Here is a 21,113-nt window from a genome sequence, read left to right as displayed (position 1 = left end):
GAACCGGTTTGCCTTTTGAGTCAATCTTCCATTGAGCTCCTTCCACACATATGTCCATGAGAACTTGGTCTAACCTTTGATCAAAGTTGACTCTCCTTGTGCAGGGGCGTGCGTTCTCTTCCATCAGTGGCAAGTTGAATGCCAACCTTACATTTTCCGGACTAAAATCTAAGTAATTCCCCCGAACCATGGTGAGATAATTCTTTGGGTTCGGGTTCTTACTTTGATCATGGTTCCTTGTGATCCATGCATTAGCATAGAACTCTTAAACCATTAGAGTTCCGACTTATTGGATGGGGTTTGTTAGAACTTCCCAACCTCTTTTATGGATCTCATGTCGGATCTCCGGATACTCATTTCTCTTGAGTTTGAAAGGGACCTCGGAGATCACCTTCTTCTTGGCCACAACATCATAGAAGTGGTCTTGATGAGCTTTGGAGATGAATCTTTCCATCTCCCATGACTCGGAGGTGGAAGCTTTTGTCTTTCCTTTCCCTTTTCTAGAGGATTCTCCGATCTTGGGTGCCATCAATGGTAATGGAAAAACAAAAAGCTTATGCTTTTACCACACCAAACTTAGAATATTGCTCGCCCTCGAGCAAGAGAAGAAAGAATAGATGAAGAAGAAGAAGAAAATATAGAGGAGAGGAGGGAGAGGTGTATTCGGCCAAGAAGGGGAAGAGAGGGTTGTGTTGTGTGAAAATGAGGAAGAATGGAGGGCTTTATATAGGGAAGGGAGGGGGGTTAATTTCGGCCATATAGGGTGGGTTTCGGTGGGAAATTGATTTTGAATTTTGAAGGTAGGTGGAGTTTATGAGGTAGGTTTATGGGGAAGAGTGGATAATGTGAGTGGTGAAGTGGTGATAGGGAAGAGAGATTGAGGTGATTGGTGAAGAGTTTTGGGAAAGAGTGTTTATTGGAAAGAGAGGATGAACATTGAAAAGAGGGAAGAGAGTGAGTGGTGGTAGGTGGGGATCCTGTGAGATTCACAGATCCTGAGGTGTCAAGGATTTGCATCCCTGCACCAATTAGGCATGTAAAATGCCTCTGCATGCAATTCTGGTGTTTAAACGCCGAATTGATGCTTGTTCTGGGCGTTCAGCGCCCAGATGCAGCATATTTCTGACGTTGAACGCCAGCCAGATGCTTGTTTCTGGCGTTCAGCGCCAGCTCTTCTTCACTGTACATTTCTGGCGTCTGAACGCTAGGATGCTGCTTGTTTCTGGCGTTCAACGCCAGAAACATGCTCTGTTCTGGCGTTGAACGCCAGACAGATGCTCCTTACTGGCGTTTAAACGCCAGTGAGATCCTCCTCCAGGGTGTGATTTTTCTTCTGCTGTTTTTGATTCCGTTTTCAATTTTTCAGTTGTTTTTGTGACTCCACATGATCATGAACCTATAAAGACATATAACTAATAAAAATATAATTAAATAAAAATTGGGTTGCCTCCCAACAAGCGCTTCTTTAATGTCAATAGCTTGACAGTGGGCTCTCATGGAGCCTCACAGATGTTTAGAGCATTGTTGAGACTCCCCAACACCAAACTTAGAGTTTGGATATGGGAGTTCAACACCAAACTTAGAGTTTGGTTGTGGCCTCCCAACACCAAATTTAGAGTTTGACTCTGCAGTGGGAGAAGCTTACTGTGCCTCTTTTCCATGTTTATAGAAGGATGTCCTTGAGTTTTAAATTCAAGGGAGTCCTTATTCAATTGAAGGACTAGTTCACCTCTGTTAACGTCAATCACAGCCCTTGCTGTGGCTAGGAAGGGTCTTCCAAGGATGATGGATTCATCCTCATCCTTCCCAGTATCTAGGCTTATGAAATCAGCAGGGATGTAAAAGCCTTCAACCTTTACCAATATGTCCTCTACTTGTCCATAAGCCTGTTTTCTGGAATTGTCTGCCATCTCTAATGATATTTTAGCAGCTTGCACCTCAAAAATTCCCAGCTTCTCCATTATAGAGAGTGGCATGAGGTTTATTCCTGACCCCAGGTCAGATAGAGCCTTCTCAAAGGTCATGGTGCCTATGGTACAAGGTATTAGGAACTTTCCAGGATCCTGTTTCTTCTGAGGCAATCTCAGTTGATCCAATGCATTTAGTTCATTGGTGAACAGGGGAGGTTCATCTCCCCAAGTTTCATTACCAAATAATTTGGCATTCAGCTTCATGATTGCACCAAGGTACTTGGTAACTTACTCCTTAGTAACATCCTCATTCTCTTTAGAAGAGGAATACTCATCAGAGCTCATGAATGGCATAAGGAGGTTCAATGGAATCTCTATGGTCTCTAGATGAGTCTCAGATTCCTTTGGTTCCTCAGAGGGAAGCTCCTTATTGATCACTAGACGTCCCAGGAGGTCTTCCTCCTTGGGATTCACGTCCTCCCCTTCCTCTCTAGGTTTGGCCGTGTTGACTATGTCAATGGCCTTGCACTCTCCTTTTGGATTTTCTTCTGTATTGCTTGGGAGAGTACTAGGAGGGATTTCAGTAACTCTTTTACTCAGCTGGCCCACTTGTGCTTCCAAATTTCTAATGGAGGACCTTGTTTCATTCATGAAACTCACAGTGGCCTTAGATAGATCAGAGACTAAGTTTGCTAAATTAGAAGTATTTTGTTCAGAGTTCTCTGTCTGTTGCTAAGTGGATGATGGAAAAGACTTGCTATTGCTAAAACTGTTTCTTCCACCATTATTAAAGTCTTGTTGAGGCTTTTGTTGATCCTTCCATGAGAGATTTGGGTGATTTCTCCATGAGGGGTTATAGGTGTTTCCATATGGTTCACCCATGTAATTCACCTCTGCTATTGCAGGGTTTTCAGGATCATAGGCCTCTTCTTCAGAAGATGCCTCTTGAGTACTGTTGGATGCAGCTTGCATTCCATTCAGACTCTGAGAAATCATATTGACTTGCTGAGTCAATATTTTATTCTGGGCCAATATGGCATTCAGAGTATCAATTTCAAGAACTCCCTTCTTCATAGGCGTCCCATTATTCACAGGATTCCTTTCAGAAGTGTACATGAACTGGTTATTAGCAACCATGTCAATGAGTTCTTGAGCTTCTGCAGGCATTTTCTTTAGGTGAATGGATCCACCTGCAGAAGTATCCAATGACATTTTAGCTAATTCAGATAGACCATCATAGAATATATCCAGGATGGTCTATTCTGAAAGCATGTCAGAAGGACACTTTTTGGTCAGTTGCTTGTATCTCTCCCAAGCTTCATAGAGGGATTCACCTTCTTTCTGTTTGAAGGTTTGAACATCCACTCTAAGCTTACTAAGCTTTTGAGGAGGAAAGAACTTGGCTAAGAAAGCCATGACCAGCTTATCCCAAGAGTTCAGGCTATCTTTGGGTTGAGAGTCCAACCACACTCTAGCTCTGTCTCTTACAGCAAAAGGGAAAAGCATGAGCCTGTAGACTTCAGGATCTACTCCATTAGTCTTAACAGTATCACAGATCTGCAAGAATTCAGTTAAGAACTGAAAAGGATCTTCAGATAGAAGTCCATGAAACTTGCAGTTTTGTTGCATTAGAGAAACTAATTGAGGTTTAAACTCAAAATTGTTTGCTTCAATGGTAGGGATGGAGATGCTTCTTCCATGTAAATTGGAATTAGGTGCAGTAAAGTCACCAAGCATCCTCCTTGCATTATTATTATTTTCGGCTGCCATCTCCTCTTCCTGTTCAAAAATCTGAAAGGTGCTTGCTGGATTGTTGTAATTTAGCTTCTCTTATTTTCCTCTTCAGAGTCCTTTCAGGTTCTGGATCTGCTTCAACAAGAATATTCTTGTCCTTGCTCCTGCTCATATGAAAAAGAGGGAACAGAAAAATAATAATAATAGGGATCCTTTTTACCACAGTATAGAGGTCCCTGTGTGAGTAGAAGAAAAGAAGAAGAAAAGAATGTAATGTAAGGAAAGAAACACAAGGGTGAGGAGAGCAGAGATGTGAGATGAAGAGAAGTGTTAGTAGATGAATAAATAAATAGAAGGAGATGAGAGAGGAAGAGGATTTTTGAAAATAAAATTTTGAAAAGGGGTTAGTGATTTTCGAAAATAGTTTTTGAAAAAGGTTAGTAATTTTCGAAAATTAGGAATAAAATTAAAATAAAAAATTAGAATAATTAGTTAATTAAAAAGAAATTTTGAAAAAGAGGGAATAAGAAAAATTTCTTTTTAATTATTCAAGGTTAGTAATCTTCTTATTATCACAATTAATGACTTGATTCACAAGAAATCACAAGACATGATTCTAGAACTTAAAGTTTGAATCTTTCTTAACAAGTAAGTAACAAACTTGAAATTTTTGAATCAAAACATTAATTGATGATGTTATTTTCGAAAATTATGAATTAAAATTAAGAAAAAGATTTTTGAAAAATATTTTAAAAATTTTCGAAAATAAATAAGAAAAATGAAAAAGATTTGATTTTTGAAAAAGATTTTGAAAAAGATGAGATTTTTAAATTGAAAATTTGATTTGACTCATAAGAAACAACTAAATTTTAAAAAGTTTTGAAAAAGTCAATCCAAATTTTCGAAATTTTAAGAGAGAAAAAGGGAAAGATATTTATTTTTTTTTGAATTTTTATGATGAGAGAGAAAAACACTAAAAATGCTCAATGCATGGAAATTATGGATCAAAACAATGAATGCATGCAAGAATGCTATGAATGTCAAGATGAACACCAAGAACACTTTGAAGATCAAGATGAACACCAAGAACTTATTTTTGAAAAATTTTTTTATGCAAAGAAAACATGCAAGACACCAAACTTAGAAATCTTTAATGCTTAGACACTAAGAATTCAAGAATGCATATGAAAAACACCATACAACACAAAACAATAAAATATGAAGATCAATCAAGAAGGTTTATCAAGAACAACTTGAAGATCATGATGAATGCAATGCATGAATGAAATTTTCAAAAAATAAAAATGCAAGATGAGTATGCAATTGACACCAAACTTAAAAATTGACTCAAGACTCAAACAAGAAACATGAAATATTTTTTTGATTTTTATGATTTTCTAATTTTTTTGGATTTTTTGAAAATTATTTGTGAAAAAGAAAAATAAGGATTCCAAAATTTTTAATATGAATTCCAGGAAGATACAAATAAGGAAAAATAAGGATTCCAAAATTTTTAGTCTAAAGCTCCAATCTGAGGGTTAGATATGGCTTAATAGCCAGCCAAGCTTTAGAAGATACAAATCAGTCATACAACAGCAGGTGGATTAGGAACAACTAGCTTGCTCTTGTAATGATGACTTGGGAGCCTCAGTCCAAATGAATTTAGACGTGGCTTCTACATGCTTTATGAAACACTAGAATTCATTCTTAAAAATTCTGAAGAAAAATATATTTTTGAAAAGATTTATAATTTTTTTTTCGAAAATAAAGGAAAAATTTTTTGAAAGATTTTTGAAAACTTTTTAAAAACAAAATAAGAAGAAAATTACCTAATCTGAGCAACAGGATGAACCGTCAGTTGTCCAAACTCGAACAATCCCCGGCAATGGCGCCAAAAACTTGGTGCACGAAATTGTGATCTCAGGCAACGGCGCCAAAAACTCTGTACGCACGTCTTAATAAATTGTTTTTCATTCACAACTTCGATACAACTAACCAGCAAGTACACTGGGTCGTCCAAGTAATAAAACCTTACGTGAGTAAGGGTCGATCCCACGGAGATTGTTGGTATGAAGCAAGCTATGGTCACCTTGTAAATCTCAGTCAGGCGGATATAAAATAGTTGATTATGGAGTTTTCGAAAATAAATGATAAATAAACAGAAAATAAAGATAGAAATACTTATGTATATTATTGGTGAGAATTTCAGATAAGTGTATGGAGATGCGTTCGTTCCTCTAAACTTCTGCTTTCCTGCTGTCTTCATCCAATCAATCTCACTCCTTTCCATGGCTCGCTTTATGTAAGGACATCACCATTGTCAATGGCTACTTTTCATCCTCTCTGTGAAAATGGTCCGATGCGCTGTCACTGCATGGCTAATCATCTGGAGGCATCACCGTGGTCAATGGCTGCATCCTATCCTCTTGTGAAAATGGTCCAAATGCTCTGTCACAGCACGGCTAATCATCTGAGGTTCTCGATCATACTGGAATAGGATTCACCCTCCTTTTGCGTCTGTCACTACGCCCAGCACTCGCGAGTTTGAAGTTCGTCACAGTCATTCAATCCCAGAATCCTACTCGGAATACCACAGACAAGGTTTAGACTTTTCGAATTCTCATGAATGCTGCCATCAATCTAGCTTATACCACGAAGATTCTGATTAAGAGATCCAAGAGATAATCATCCAATCTAAGGTGGATCAGAAGTGCTTGTCAGGCAGGCATTTGTGGGGGAATGATGATGATTGTCACGTTCATCACATTCATGTTGAAGTGCGAATGAATATCTTAGAAGCGGAATAAGTTGAGTTGAATAGAAAAACAGTAGTACTTTGCATTAATTCATGAGGAACAGCAGAGCTCCACACCTTAATCTATGGAGCGTAGAAACTCTACCGTTGAAAATACATAAGTGAAAGGTCCAGGCATGGTCAAATGGCCAGCCCCCAAAACGAGATCACAGGATCAAAAATATAATCCAGGATCTTCCAAAGAACCCAAATACAATAGTAAAAAGTCCTATTTATACTAAACTAGTTACTAGGGTTTATAGAAGTAAGTAATTGATGCATAAATCCACTTCTGGGGCCTGCTTGGTGTGTGCTTGGGCTGAGCTTGAATGTTACACGTGCAGAGGCTCTTTCTGGAGTTGAACGCCAGGTTGTAACGTGTTTCTGGCGTTTAACTCCAGACAGCAGCGTAGAACTGGCATTCAACGCCCTTTTACGTCGTCTAAACTCGGCCAAAGTATAAACTATTATATATTTCTGCAAAGCCCTGGATGTCTACTTTCCAACGCAATTGGAAGCGCACCATGTTGAGTTCTGTAGCTCCAGAAAATTCACTTTGAGTAAAGGGAGGTCAGAATCCAACAGCATTAGCAATCCTTCTTCAACCTCTGAATCTAATTTTTGCTCAAGTCCCTCAATTTCAGCCAGAAAATACCTGAAATCACAGAAAAACATACAAACTCATAGTAAAGTCCAGAAATGTGAATTTAACATAAAAACTAATAAATACATCCCTAAAAGTAACTAGATTCTACTAAAAATATACTGAAAACAATGCCAAAAAGCGTATAAATTATCCACTTCATCAGACAGCAAGAGCCTAGAGAGGAATAATTCTGGCGTTCAAACGCCAGAAAAGGGAGAAAAGTTGGCGTTAAACGCCCATCCTGCACCCAATCCTGGCGTTCAAACGCCAATGAGGGATCAGACACCTGCAAGTGCTAATAGTAACCCCTCTAAGAAGGCTTCTCCAACCACTTCTGTAGGGAATAAACCTGCAGCAACTAAGGTTGAAGAGTATAAGGCCAAGATGCCTTATCCTCAGAAACTTCGCCAAGCGGAACAGGATAAACAATTTGTCCGCTTTGCAGACTATCTCAGGACTCTTGAGATAAAGATCCCGTTTGCAGAGGTACTTGAGCAAATACCCTCTTATGCTAAGTTCATGAAAGAGATCTTAAGTCATAAGAAGGATTGGAGAGAAACTAAAAAGGTGTTTCTCACTGAAGAATGCAGTGCAGTCATTCTGAAAAGCTTACCAGAGAAGCTTCAAGATCCAGGAAGCTTTATGATACCATGCACATTAGAGGGTGCTTGCACCAAGACAGCTCTATGTGACCTTGGAGCAAGTATCAACCTACTACCTGCATCCACTATCAGAAAGCTTGGCTTGACTGAAGAAGTCAAACCAACCCGGATATGTCTTCAACTTGCTGATGGCTCCATTAAATATCCATCAGGCATAATTGAGGACATGATTGTCAAGGTTGGGCCATTTGCCTTTCCCACTGACTTTGTAGTGCTGGAAATAGAGGAGCACAAGAGTGCAACTCTCATTTTAGGAAGACCTTTCCTAGCAACTGGACGAACTCTTATTGATGTACAAAAGGAGGAAGTGACCCTGAGAGTCAATGAGGATGAGTTCAAGTTGAATGCTGTCAAAGCTATGCAGCATCTAGACACATAAGATAACTGCATAAGCACTGATATTATTGACTTTTTGGTGGAAGAGATCAATATGGCTGAAAGTCTTGAATCAGAGCTAGAGGACATCTTTAAAGATGTTCAGCCTGGTCTGGAGGAGTCAGAAGAAATAAAAGAACCTCTGAAAATTACACAAGAAGAGGATAAGCCTCCTAAACCCGAGCTTAAACCACTACCACCATCCCTGAAATATGCATTTCTGGGAGAAGGTGACACTTTTCTAGTGATCATAAGCTCTGCTTTAAATCCACTGGAAGAGAAAGCACTAATTCAAGCGCTAAGGACACACAAGACAGCTCTTGGGTGGTCCATAAGTGATCTTAAGGGCATTAGCCCAGCAAGATGCATGCACAAGATCCTATTGGAGGATGATGCTAAGCCAGTGGTTCAACCACAGCGGCGGCTAAATCCAGCCATGAAGGAGGTGGTGCAGAAAGAGGTCACTAAGTTACTAGAGGCTGGGATTATTTATCCTATTTCTGATAGCCCCTGGGTGAGCCCTGTCCAAGTTGTCCCCAAAAAAGGAGGCATGACAGTGGTTCATAATGAAAAAAATGAACTGGTTCCCACAAGAATAGTTACAGGGTGGCGTATGTGTATTGACTACAGAAGGCTCAATACAGCCACCAGAAAGGATCATTTTCCTTTACCATTCATAGACCAGATGCTAGAAAGACTAGCAGGTCATGACTACTACTGCTTTTTGGATGGCTATTTAGGCTACAACCAAATTGCAGTAGATCCTCAGGATCAAGAGAAAACAGCATTCACATGTCCTTCTGGAGTATTTGCCTACAGAAGGATGCCTTTTGGTCTGTGCAATGCACCTGCAACCTTTCAGAGGTGCATGCTTTCTATTAACTCTGATATTGTGGAAACATTTCTGGAAGTCTTCATGGATGACTTCTCAGTATTTGGAGACTCATTCAGCTCCTGTCTTGACCACTTAGCACTTGTTCTGAAAAGGTGCCAAGAGACCAACCTAGTTTTAAACTGGGAAAAAATGTCACTTTATGGTGACTGAAGGAATTGTCCTTGGGCATAAAATTTTAAACAAGGGAATAGAGGTGGATCAAGCTAAGGTGGAGGTAATTGAAAAATTACCACTACTTGCGAATGTTAAGGCAATCAGAAGCTTTCTGAGGCATGCAGGATTCTATAGGAGGTTTATAAAAGATTTTTCGAAAATTACAAAACCTCTGAGTAATCTGCTAGCTATTGACACGCTATTCATGTTTGACACAGAGTGTCTGCAAGCGTTTGAGACCCTGAAAGCTAAGCTGGTCACAGCACCAGTCATCTCTGCACCAAACTGGACATTGCCATTTGAACTAATGTGTGATGCCAGTGACCATGCCATTGGTGCAGTGTTGGGACAGAGGCATAACAAGCTTCTGCACGTCATTTACTATGCTAGCCGTGTTTTAAATGATGCACAGAAGAATTACACAACCACAGAAAAAGAGTTACTTGCAATGGTTTATGCCATTGACAAGTTTAGATCCTATTTAGTAGGTTCAAAAGTGATTGTGTATACTGACCATGCTGCTCTTAAATACCTACTCACAAAGCAGGATTCAAAATCCAGGCTCATAAGATGGGTGTTGCTTCTGCAAGAGTTTGATATAGAAATAAGAGACAGAAAAAGGACAGAGAACCAGGTAGCTGATCACCTGTCCCGAATAGAACCAGTAGTAGGGGCGTCCCTCCCTCCTACTGAGATCTCTGAAACTTTTCCGGATGAGCAACTCTTTGCCATTCAGGAGGCACCATGGTTTGTAGACATTGCAAATTATAAATCTGTGAGGTTCATTCCCAATGAGTACAGCAGAGTACAAAGGAAAAAACTAATTTCTGATGCAAAGTACTACCTATGGGATGAGCCATACCTCTTTAAGAGATGTGCAGACGGAATGATCCGCAGATGTATACCTAGAGAGGAGGCACAGAAGATCCTGTGGCATATCTATGGATCACAGTATGGAGGACATTTCGGAGGTGAGCGAACAGCCACTAAGGTCCTCCAATGTGGCTTCTACTGGCCTACTATCTATAAAGATGTCCGAGAGTTTGTGCGTAACTGTGACAGTTGCCAAAGAGCTGGTAACTTGCCTCATGGTTACGCCATGCCTCAACAAGGGATCTTAGAGATTGAGTTGTTTGATGTATGGGGTATTGACTTCATGGGTCCTTTCCCACCATCATACTCAAACACTTACATTCTGGTGGCAGTAGACTACGTATTTAAATGGGTAGAAGCAATTTCCACACCCACTAATGATACTAAGACTGTGCTGAAGTTCCTCCAGAAATATATTTTCAGCAGATTTGGTGTTCCCAGAGTACTAATCAGTGATGGGGGCACTCATTTTTGCAATAAACAGCTTTACTCTGCTATGGTCAGATATGGAATTAGCCACAAAGTGGCAACTCCGTATCATTCACAGACAAATGGGCAGGCTGAAGTCTCTAACAGAGAACTAAAGAGAATCCTGGAACGGACTGTAATTGCCCATAGAAAGGATTGGGCAAAGAGCTTGGATGATGCTTTGTGGGCATACAAAATAGCATTCAAGACTCCTATAGGAACCTCTCCATACCAGCTGGTATATGGCAAGGCCTGTCATCTGCCCGTGGAACTGGAACATAAAGCCTACTGGGCAACCAGATTCCTAAACCTGGATGCTAAGTTAGCTGGAGAGAAAAGACTGCTCTAGCTGAATGAGCTAGAGGATTTCAGACTCAATGCTTTTGAAAATGCAAAAAATTATAAGGAGAAAGCAAAAAGGTGGCATGACAAGAAACTGTCATCTAGAGTCTTTGAACCAGGACAGAAGGTTCTGTTGTTTAACTCTAGGCTCAGACTATTTCCCGGGAAATTAAAATCCCGGTGGAGGGGACCATATGTGATTACAAGTGTGTCACCATATGGATATGTTGAGCTTTAGGATTTTGACTCTGATAAAAAGTTCATTGTTAATGGACAGAGAATCAAAAATTATCTTGAAAGCAATTTTGAGCATGAATGCTCAAAACTGAGGCTTGAATAAAGCTCGGTCAAGGTCCAGCTAAAGACAATAAAGAAGCGCTTGCTGGGAGGCAACCCAGCCATTAGCAGGTTATTTATTTTACTTAATGCTTAGAGAAGTATAATATAAATTCTCTTCAAGATTAACCATCAAAATTGAAGGAATTCACAGAGTTACAGAAAGATTCAGCGCGAAAAGCAGAGAAAAGGAGCTCACTGGCAAGAAAACGCCAGTAAGGAGCATTTTGGGCGTTAAACGCCAGAATGGGTACCATTCTGGGCGTTTAGCGCCAGAATTGTAGCATCCTGGGCGTTCAGAAAAATGCCCAGTAACAAAGGGTTTCTGGCGTTTAACGCCAGCCAGGGTACCTGGCTGGGCGTTAAATGCCCATAATGGCCAACAATTGGGCGTTAAACGCCAGAATGGATACCATTTTGGGCGTTTAACGCCAGAAAGGCAGGTGGAGGAGATTTTGTCTCCAAATTCAATTTTTTTTTCAAATTTTCATGTTTTAACTCATAATTTTCTGCATAAACATGTTTCAAACTTTCATTATTCACCCTCAATTTTCAAAAATTCAACAATTCTCTAAATCTCTTTTTTAATTTTCTTTCAAATCCTTCCCAAATCTTCTTCAAAAACTCAAGTATCTTTTCAATTTCTTTTCACATCTTTTCAAACCCATCATATCATCTCTTATTTCTTAGATGCATAACCAACTTATCAGATTTAACCTCTTTATATCTTTTTGAAAATCTCATCTTTTTCATATCATGATTTTATTTTCTTCCATCAATCATATCTCTATGGCATATCTCTTTCAAAATTTTCGAAATCCCTCCCCTCCTCTTATAAATACACATTCGGCCATCCCCTCCTCTCCACCATTTGAATTTGCCTCTTCTCCTCTCTATCCCTTTTCCTTTCTTTTGCTTGAGGGCAAGCAAACCTCTAAGTTTGGTGTGTTTTTCCGTGATCACTGAGCTAAGACTCATCAAGATCATGGCACCTAAGGGAAAGCAAACCAAATCAAGAGGCAAGAAAGAGAATACTCCAAAGAGTCTTTGGAATCAAGAGAGGTTCCTAACCAAAGAACATGCAGACCATTACCACAAAATAATGGGTCTGAGGTCAGTGATCCCGGAAGTTAAATTCAATCTAAAAGAAGATGAATATCCGGAGATCCAAGAGCAAATTCAAAACAGAGGATGGGAAATTCTAGCTAATCCTGAAACAAAGGTTGGAAGAAACATGGTTCAGGAATTCTACTCAAATCTGTGGCTAACAGATAAGCAGAGAATAACTGGAACCGCCTGTCATACCTACCGAACCATGGTCAGAGAGAGGCTTATTAACTTCCATCTGGACAAAATAAGAGAGGTCTTCAAATTGCCTCAACTACAAGATGATCCAAAATCCTTTAATAGGAGAATGGTGAGAGTAGATAAGGGGTTGGATCAAGTTCTAGAGGACATATGCCTCCTTGGAACTAAGTGGATAACCAATTCAAAAGGTGTCCCAAACCAACTCAAGAGGAAAGATCTCAAACCAGTTTCAAGAGGCTAGTTGGACTTCATTGGGCGTTCTATATTGCCCACTAGCAACCGCTCTGAGGTCACTGTCAAAAGAGCAGTGATGATTTATTGTATTATGCTTGGAAAATAAGTGGAGATTCATCATCTAATTTCTTGTGAGATTTACACAATTGCAAACAAGAACTCTACTGAAGCCAAACTGGCCTACCCAAGCTTAATTTCTCTGCTATGTAAAGATGCTGGGGTAAGGATGGGAGTAGATGAATTCATCCCAATCGAACACCCAATCACCAAGAAGTCAATGGAAGGACAAGTGCAAGACAACTCCATAAAAAGGAGGGTGCAGGAGTTCTTCCCAGAAATTCCTGAAATTGACTACTGGACCCGCCTAGAAATATCTGTTACCAAGCTGCAAGAAGCTATGGAACAACTTAAGGAAGAACAGCAGAATCAAAATTGCATGCTCTGCAAACTACTGAAGGAACAGGAGAAGCAGGGGCGTGAGCTACAGGAGCTGAAGCGCCAGAAGCTCTCCCTTGAAGGACCAAGCACCCCACAGATTGAGGGAGCATCCACTTCTCAAAATCAAGGTTGTTGAGTCCTAACTATGTGATAACCTTTATTATTAAGAGTCTATTTTAAGAGTCATTCATTTTTTTGTTTTTTCTTTACTTTTCTGTCTCCTATTATTATTAGTTTGCTCTTATATTTATTTTTGAGTCTTATTGTCATTCCATGATTAATAAAATTTAAAGTTTATTTCTTAAAGCTATGAATGTCCTATGAATCCATCACCTTTCTTAAATAAAAAGTGTTTTTAATTGAAAAAGAAAAAGAAGTACATGAATTTCAAATTTTAAAACAGTTTAATTATTTTGATGTGGTGGCAATACTCTTGTTTTCTGAATGAATGCTTGAACAGTGCATATGTTTGAATTTGTTGTTTATGAATGTTAAAATTGTTGGCTCTTGAAAGAATGATGGAAAAGGAGAAGTGTTATTGATAATCTGAAAAATCAAAAAATTGATTCTTAAACCAAGAAAAAGCAGTGAATAGAAAGAAAAAAAGAGAGAGAGAGAGGATGATATGCGAAAAAAAAAGAGAAGAAAAAGAAAGAAAAAGCAAGCAGAAGAAGCCAATAGCCCTTTAAACCAAAAGGTAAGGGTAATCCAAGGCTTTGAGCATCAGTGGATAGGAGGGCCCTCAGGAATAAAATCCTGGCCTAAGCGGCTAAACCAAGCTGTCCCTAACCATGTGCTTGTGGTGTGAAGGTGTCAAGTGAAAACTTGAGATTGAGCGGTTAAAGTCGTGGTCCAAAGCAAAAAAGAGTGTGCTTAAGAGCTTTGGACACCTCTAATTGGGGACTCTAGCAAAGCTGAGTCACAATCTGAAAAGGTTCACCCAGTTATGTGTCTGTGGCATTTATGTATCCGGTGGTAATACTGGAAAACAAAATGCTTTGGGTCATGGCCAAGACTCATAAAGAAGCTGTGTTCAAGAATCAACACACTTAACTAGGAGAATCAATAACACTATCTGAATTCTGAGTTCCTATAGATGCCAATCATTCTGAACTTCAAAGGAAAAAGTGAGATGCCAAAACTGTTCAGAAGCAAAAGGCTAATAACCCCGCTCATCTAATTAAGACTGATCTTCATAGATGTTTTTGGAATTCATTGTATATTCTCTTCTTTTTATCCTATTTGATTTTCAATTGCTTGGGGACAAGCAACAATTTAAGTTTGGTGTTGTGATGAGCGGATAATTTATACGCTTTTTGGCATTATTTTTAGTATGTTTTCAGTAGATTTTAGTTAGTTTTTATTATATTTTTATTAGTTTTATTTAAAATTCACTTTTCTAGACTTTACTATGAGTTTGTGTATTTTTCTGTGATTTCAGGTATTTTCTGGCTAAAGTTGAGGGACCTGAGCAAAAATCTGATTCAGAGGTTGAAACAGTACTGCAGATGCTGTTGGATTTTGACCTCCCTGCACTCGAAGTGGATTTTCTGGATCTATAGAAGCCCAATTGGCGTGCTCTAAATTGCGTTAGAAATTAGACATCCTGGGCTTTCCAGCAATATATAATAGTCCATACTTTGCCCAAGATTTGATGGCCCAAACCGGCGTTCTAAATCAGCTTAAGAATTTTGGCGTTTAACGCCAGAACTGGCATAAAAGCTGGAGTTAAACGCCCAAACTGGTACAAAAACTGGTGTTTAACTCCAAGAAAAGTCTCTACATATGAAAGCTTCAATGCTCAGCCCAATCACACACCAAGTGGGCCCCGAAACTAGATTTTTACACTAAACACTCTAGCTTACTTATTTTTTGTAACCCTAGGTCACTAGTTTACTATAAAAACTACTTTTAGTAATTCATCTTGTACCTCATGACATTCTACACATTTCATATTGTATCTTCTACGGCATGAGTCTCTAAACCCCATTGTTGGGGGTGAGGAGCTCTGCTGTGTTTCGATGAATTAATGCAATTACTACTGTTTTCCATTCTATCACGCTTGCTTCTATTCTAAGATATTCATTCATACTTCAACCTGATGAATGTGATGATCCGTGAAAATCATCATCATTCTCACCTATGAACGCGTGCCTGACAACCACTTCTGTTCTACATGCAATCAAGCTTGAATATGTATCTCTTGGGTTTCTAATCTAAGATTAGAACCTTCGTGGTATAGGCTAGAATTATTGGCAGCCATTCCTGAGGTCCGAAAAGTCTAAACCTTGTCTGTGGTATTCTGAGTAGGATCTGGGAAGGGATGACTGTGACGAGCTTCAAACTCGCGAGTGTTTGGCGTGTGACAGACGCAAAAGGATCAATGGATCCTATTCCAGCATGATTGAGAACCGACAGATGATTAGCCGTGCGGTGACAGCGCATTTGGAATATTTTCACAGAGAGGACGGGAAGTTGCCATTGACAACGGTGATGCCCAACATAAAGCTTGCCATGGAAGGAGCCTTGCATGTGTGAAGAAGAAGATAGTAGGAAAGCAGAGATTCAGGGGACAGAGCATCTCCAAAACCTCAACCTGTTCTTCATTACTGCATAACAAGTATTTATTCATGTTCTTTTACTTTTTACAATTAAATCTGAGAATTATTGATATCCTGACGAAGAGTTACAAGATAACCATAGCTTGCTTCAAGCCGACAATCTCCGTGGGATCGACCCTTACTCACGTAAGGTATTACTTGGACGACCCAGTGCACTTGCTGGTTAGTTGTGCGGAGTTGCAAAAGTGTGATTGTAATTTCGTGCACCAGGAACCCAACCCCTTTTCTTCTTCTGTGCGAACGCACACATTCTTGTGCGGCCGCACAGGACCCGTTACATCTTCTGCTCGCAGCATCTGCAGGACCTTGTGCGCACGTATACCCTCCTTTCTTTTTCCCTGTGTTCGTCCGCACACGACCTTGTGCGTCCACACAGGTCCCTTTTCGAACGTTAATTCGAAAAGGGGGGGGCATGTAGAACCTATGCACAATTACTCAAGAGGGGGGGTGAATTGAGTATTGCAACAACAATGAATCTTTTTGCGAAAGTTAAAGACAATATACAAAAGTGTTATTGTACTAGTATTTTTCCAAGAGCTTAACTCAATTGCTAAGCATTTATAAGGAGCTTTTACTTTCCAATAGACACCAACTCAAATAAATTGATCAAGCTTTTCACCAATCGGACTTAAGCTATTCCTTAAGTACTTACGAAGCTACTTTTCGATCACAATTTATTTGCTCAAAGGTAAAAGACAATAATATTGAAGAGATGAGTTTGGAGAGATGCAAACGCTATTTAGAGTGGTTCGGCACAATCCTTGTCCTACATCCACTTTCTTTCTCAATCGCTATTGAGAAGTTCCACTATTGCCAAGCTTCAAGGTGCTCGCGCAAAACCTTTTACAATCCGAGTCCTTAGTTTCTAACACCTCACGGTATATGATCACCACTCGTATACTAACCCACTCCACTTAGAGATACCTTCTCCAAGATTTGCCTTGAGTACTTAGTATACTTCTTTGGTATCCTCACCGACTATAGTGTTTATAACTCTTGACTCAACCTTGGAGATCACACTCCAATTTACAAAGTGTACAAGAAAACAATTCTCAAAGAATTGTTGAGACGAAATGAGTACTCTCTAGAAGAGTGTATGATTACAAGTTTAGCACTATTGAACCAATTAATATTGCTCTCTCAAATTGTGTATTATAACACCTTAAAAAAATGTGTAGAATGAAAGAATATGAACAAGATAGTTTGCAAATACTCAAGTATTTGAAATAAGGCTTCAATCCATCTATTTATAGACTCCCCAAACCTTAGAAACGTTGGGGAGTTAATGGGATGGAGCCTTTTTGTCAAAACTAGCCGTTTTTTATGTTTTTGAATCATTTGCATCGATGCATAACACTTTGCATCGATGCAAATGTGTCTTTGAAGCTGAAATTTGAATTTTCAGCTAGGTTGCATCGATGCAAACATCTTTGCATCGATGCAACAAGTCGTCGCATGCTTTGCATCGATGCAAGATGAGTGTGCATCGATGCAAACCTTAAAGAATGGCTTAAAATCACTTCAAAATACTTAGGATTGATCTCAAACTTGTTGGAGTCAATTCCTATGCTTTTGTACCTTTGAAAACAAGTTTTTAAACCATTTGGCTATCATCGAAATGCAAGATGTGCATCAAAATATTTTGTGAGTGTGTGTTGAGAGATTTAGCAATTGGTTCTTAACAAGAAGTTACCTAAGTCCTAAGACACTATACTTGTCTTCAAATGTTGTGGACTTGAGTTTCTTGTTGTTGTTGTGTTGCTTTCAACTCTTCATTCCTCAACGTTGAATGTTGGTTGATCTTTCAACATGCTTGTTCATTCAAGTTGTTTGTTGGTTTGTCTTTCATGTCGTTTGTTGGTTTGTCATTCATCAAAACCTACGAATACAAACTTCGCATACAAGCAACATGATTTACAGGGCACTCGCGCTTCAGTTTCCAAAACCCTCCTTCCATGTCTTCTTCTTCTTTTCTTTGAACCCTCTAACCCCAACCTCCAGCCCCTTTACACCGCCACCTCCGTCCACCTCACTGAACCCCCGGCGACCATACCCTCCGTCACGACCTCTCTCTCTCTCTCTCTCTCTCTCTCTCTCTCTCTCTCTCTCTCTTTTCGCTCTTCTCTCTCTTTCACACCCCTTTCCCTGTCTCTGTACCGCGCCTACTAGGAGCCCTAGCTGCGCCCACCACCTCCGACCGTACCACCAGCGGCGGCGAGCTTCGGTGCCGCTGTGACCGCGCACCTCCCTCCTTCTCTGATCATCCCTTTCCCCTTCCTTCCTTCTGCATTACAGGTTTTCCCCCTGTTCCCTACTCCTGTTCCATTTCCACTACCTTATTTTACATGCTTTTCATTCTGTCTTTAATTTTGCTTTAGTTATTAGGTGGTTATAGGTTAGTTGATTTCTATTTTAGATTGAAAGTTATTGATTGGTTGGCTGATAACGTGAATTTTACTGAGACTGGAAGGTGTTCTTGACTGAACTGTGAATGCTACCATGAATGATGAACTATCTTCTGCATGTAACCTGCACATTTTATCCATGTTAAAATGCTTGAATGGAATTTTTAATTCAATTCCTTTGCCTGATCAACATCATTTTGAAATTTCTTCCATCCTGCATTGCTTATTTCGTACTTGTGCAATCCTCTATTGAATGTGAATGCTGCCTGAGATTGATGGGTTTATGCACTTTGAGTTTAAGCTCGCACACCAATTTGAAATTGAAAATTTCAACTATGTTTCTTCTGTTTGGTGTTCATTGTCTCTGTGCATATCATACTTTACTTGATGAATTGCTGGCTGAGCACTTAGTTGTTAACTTTTGCTGAGACATCAAACTGAACCTGAATTTTGTAGCTGGGTACATTACCAACCTGAAATTCATTCTGTTTGATGCATTTGCAAGTGCATAGCATGCTGATTTACTGTATTTTGTACTGACTGCCATGCCTTTTTGTTTTAACACCAAACTAGCTTGCAATTCATACATCTTGAAATCTGTTTGGTGCCTTTTGCAGCAGTACATACAATGTTTGGTGAATTGACTAACTGCTTACTCATGTGTTCTTGAACATAAATGATCATGTACAATTACTTGTCCCTTGTAAATCTTTTTGAGCAATGAAACCTGATTTCAATTGACATTACTTTTGGGAACAAGGATTGGCTATGTGACCATTTTACTACTTTATTCCGTGAATAAGCAGGTGCCTTAAATTGCCAAGTTGATTATTGTCTTTTGTGCATAAGTTTTGATAACACACTAGATTTAACTGCAACAGGGCAATAATCAATTTCTTCCAATTCAATTCACTTACATAATGCACCTAAGACATATATATGCTTTCATTGTTTGTTTACTCATTCATTTGCTACTTAGGTTGCTTGATCTTGGGGAAACACATTTCTTTTGAATATTTCATTGCTTTATACGTCTTTTCTCCTAAGTTGAGCGTTTGTTTACTTTATTGGCTCTTACTTGAATTGTTGGATTATTCCCTCTGGATTTCTGTGAATTTTATCTGCTTCTCCTGAGTTGTATTCTATTTTTGTCTTTTTCAGGATGACTCGCAAGGGAAAAGAGAAAGCCAACCCTTTGGCTCGCTCTCTTCCCGCACCTCCAAGTACCTTACTAGATACATTTATCAATTCAGAAGCCCAAGAACAATACAAAAAAAAAAAATAGAAAACAAAGCCTTTCACTATGAGCGAAAGCTAAACTTGCCTGAGAAATATGCAGACCAAGTTTTGAAGAGATTAAATTTTTACCATTGGGAGTTCGTAAAATTCGATCCGGTGGAAGTTAATGAACACCAGGTCAAGAAATTTTACGCGAATCTCCTAAAGAGGGATGCCCTAACTGTTTTTCTCAGAGGTGTCACTCTGGACACCTCTGATACTGCTTTAGAGGCCCTCTTAGACATTTTGCATATTCCTCCGGCCCGTGATGCTCACCCTCAGATAGTAAAGGATTTGTTATCGAGCAAGCTGTCATTGGATGTCGTTCTGAGAAAGATTGGCACACCGGAGGCTAGATAGGAGTACAGCAGGGGAGAAAATGCGACCCTGCAGAGTATTGTGTGCATTGACCTTAATCCGGAGGCATGGATCTGGCAGTAGATCATTGCCGACTACATTCTCCCGAGCACGCATGCCACGCATATCAGAGTTCGTGTGGTAGTCTTGCTATGGGCTATTCTGGAGGGGAAGTGGACCTCTGTTCTTTCCCTTATCAGAGAGTCGATGTGGAAGGTGAACCAACAGCAGAAATACAACATTTTCTTCCCATTGTTGATCACCAGATTAGCAGCTCTGTCTAGAGTGGAGAGACGCCTAACAAACCGGCGTCTATTTACATCAGCAAACAGCCATTTCTGCCATACGGTGACAATGATGGACCGCTACAGGAGAAAGGGAAGACCACTGAGCCACCATCATCCTCAGCAGAACCCTCAGCACCTCCAGCACCTCCTGTGCCCACACCCCGACTCCAGACACCCTATGAGCTGGGTCGAGAGATCTTGGAGACTCTCCACCACTTTGAGCGCCGCAACGCCCGCCGCTTCCAGTGGATAGTGGCGAAAATTGAGGGTAGAGACCTTGGGCCACCCCCTCCAGATACACTAAAGCTTGAGCTCGAGACTGAGGAGCCAGCACCGGAGGAGCCAGCAGCTGAAGCTGGCCAGGAAGACGAGCCCCAGGAGCAGACCGCAGCAGAGACTATAGTTGATGAGCCTACAGATCAGATGGTTGAGGATCCTGCAGATCAGATAGTCGCAGAGCTGGCAGCTGTAGCCGAGTCGAGAGCTGAGACAGCATCAGAGCCAGCTAGGCACACACTCAAGGAGCATCGAGCTGAGACCACCACATGACCGTTCAGCACCATCATTTTCTACCACCGTCATCACCACCCACTACCGCCAGGCGGTGGAGGTCCATAGAGTTGCTCACCCCAGTCCGTTTTTGGCACGGAGGACCGTGTATCATCTAAGTGTGGGCGAGGATCTACTATTTTTAGGTGTAAATATTTCATCCCGAATACTTGTCATTTAGTTATTTTCAGTCTTTATTATGCTTTTTGTGGATGGATACCTTTAATACTTTGACTTATGCACGTTTCACTTTGGTATATATATTAGTTGCTTCTAGTTACATCTAGTATTGCACTTTCATTTTGGTATATACATACATATTGCATTTTATATTGCATGATATATAGTATAGATATAGATTATGATTGGATGATGTGAATAGCTTATGCCTAGCTTATATGGATCCTAGTTGTGCATGTTAATTTTTGCTGTTGAAAATTAGGAAAAG

At 40.0% G+C, this 21,113-nt stretch overlaps 1 non-coding gene across 1 annotated transcript; it reads left to right on the top strand.

Annotated features, from left to right (window-relative positions):
• The first annotated feature begins 3,176 nt into the window (after positions 1 to 3,176).
• Positions 3,177 to 3,284, top strand: LOC148580158 (small nucleolar RNA R71). The gene has a single exon (XR_015895135.1). It is a non-coding gene; the product is annotated as a small nucleolar RNA R71 (small nucleolar RNA).
• Positions 3,285 to 21,113: the final 17,829 nt, after the last annotated feature.

Source organism: Arachis ipaensis, chromosome B10 (assembly GCF_059453495.1).
Source record: "Arachis ipaensis isolate K30076 ecotype BB chromosome B10, ASM5945349v1, whole genome shotgun sequence".
Lineage (NCBI taxonomy): Eukaryota > Viridiplantae > Streptophyta > Magnoliopsida > Fabales > Fabaceae > Arachis > Arachis ipaensis.
Note: the sequence above shows the minus strand (reverse complement) of the source record. Positions and strands in the feature narration are given on the sequence as shown.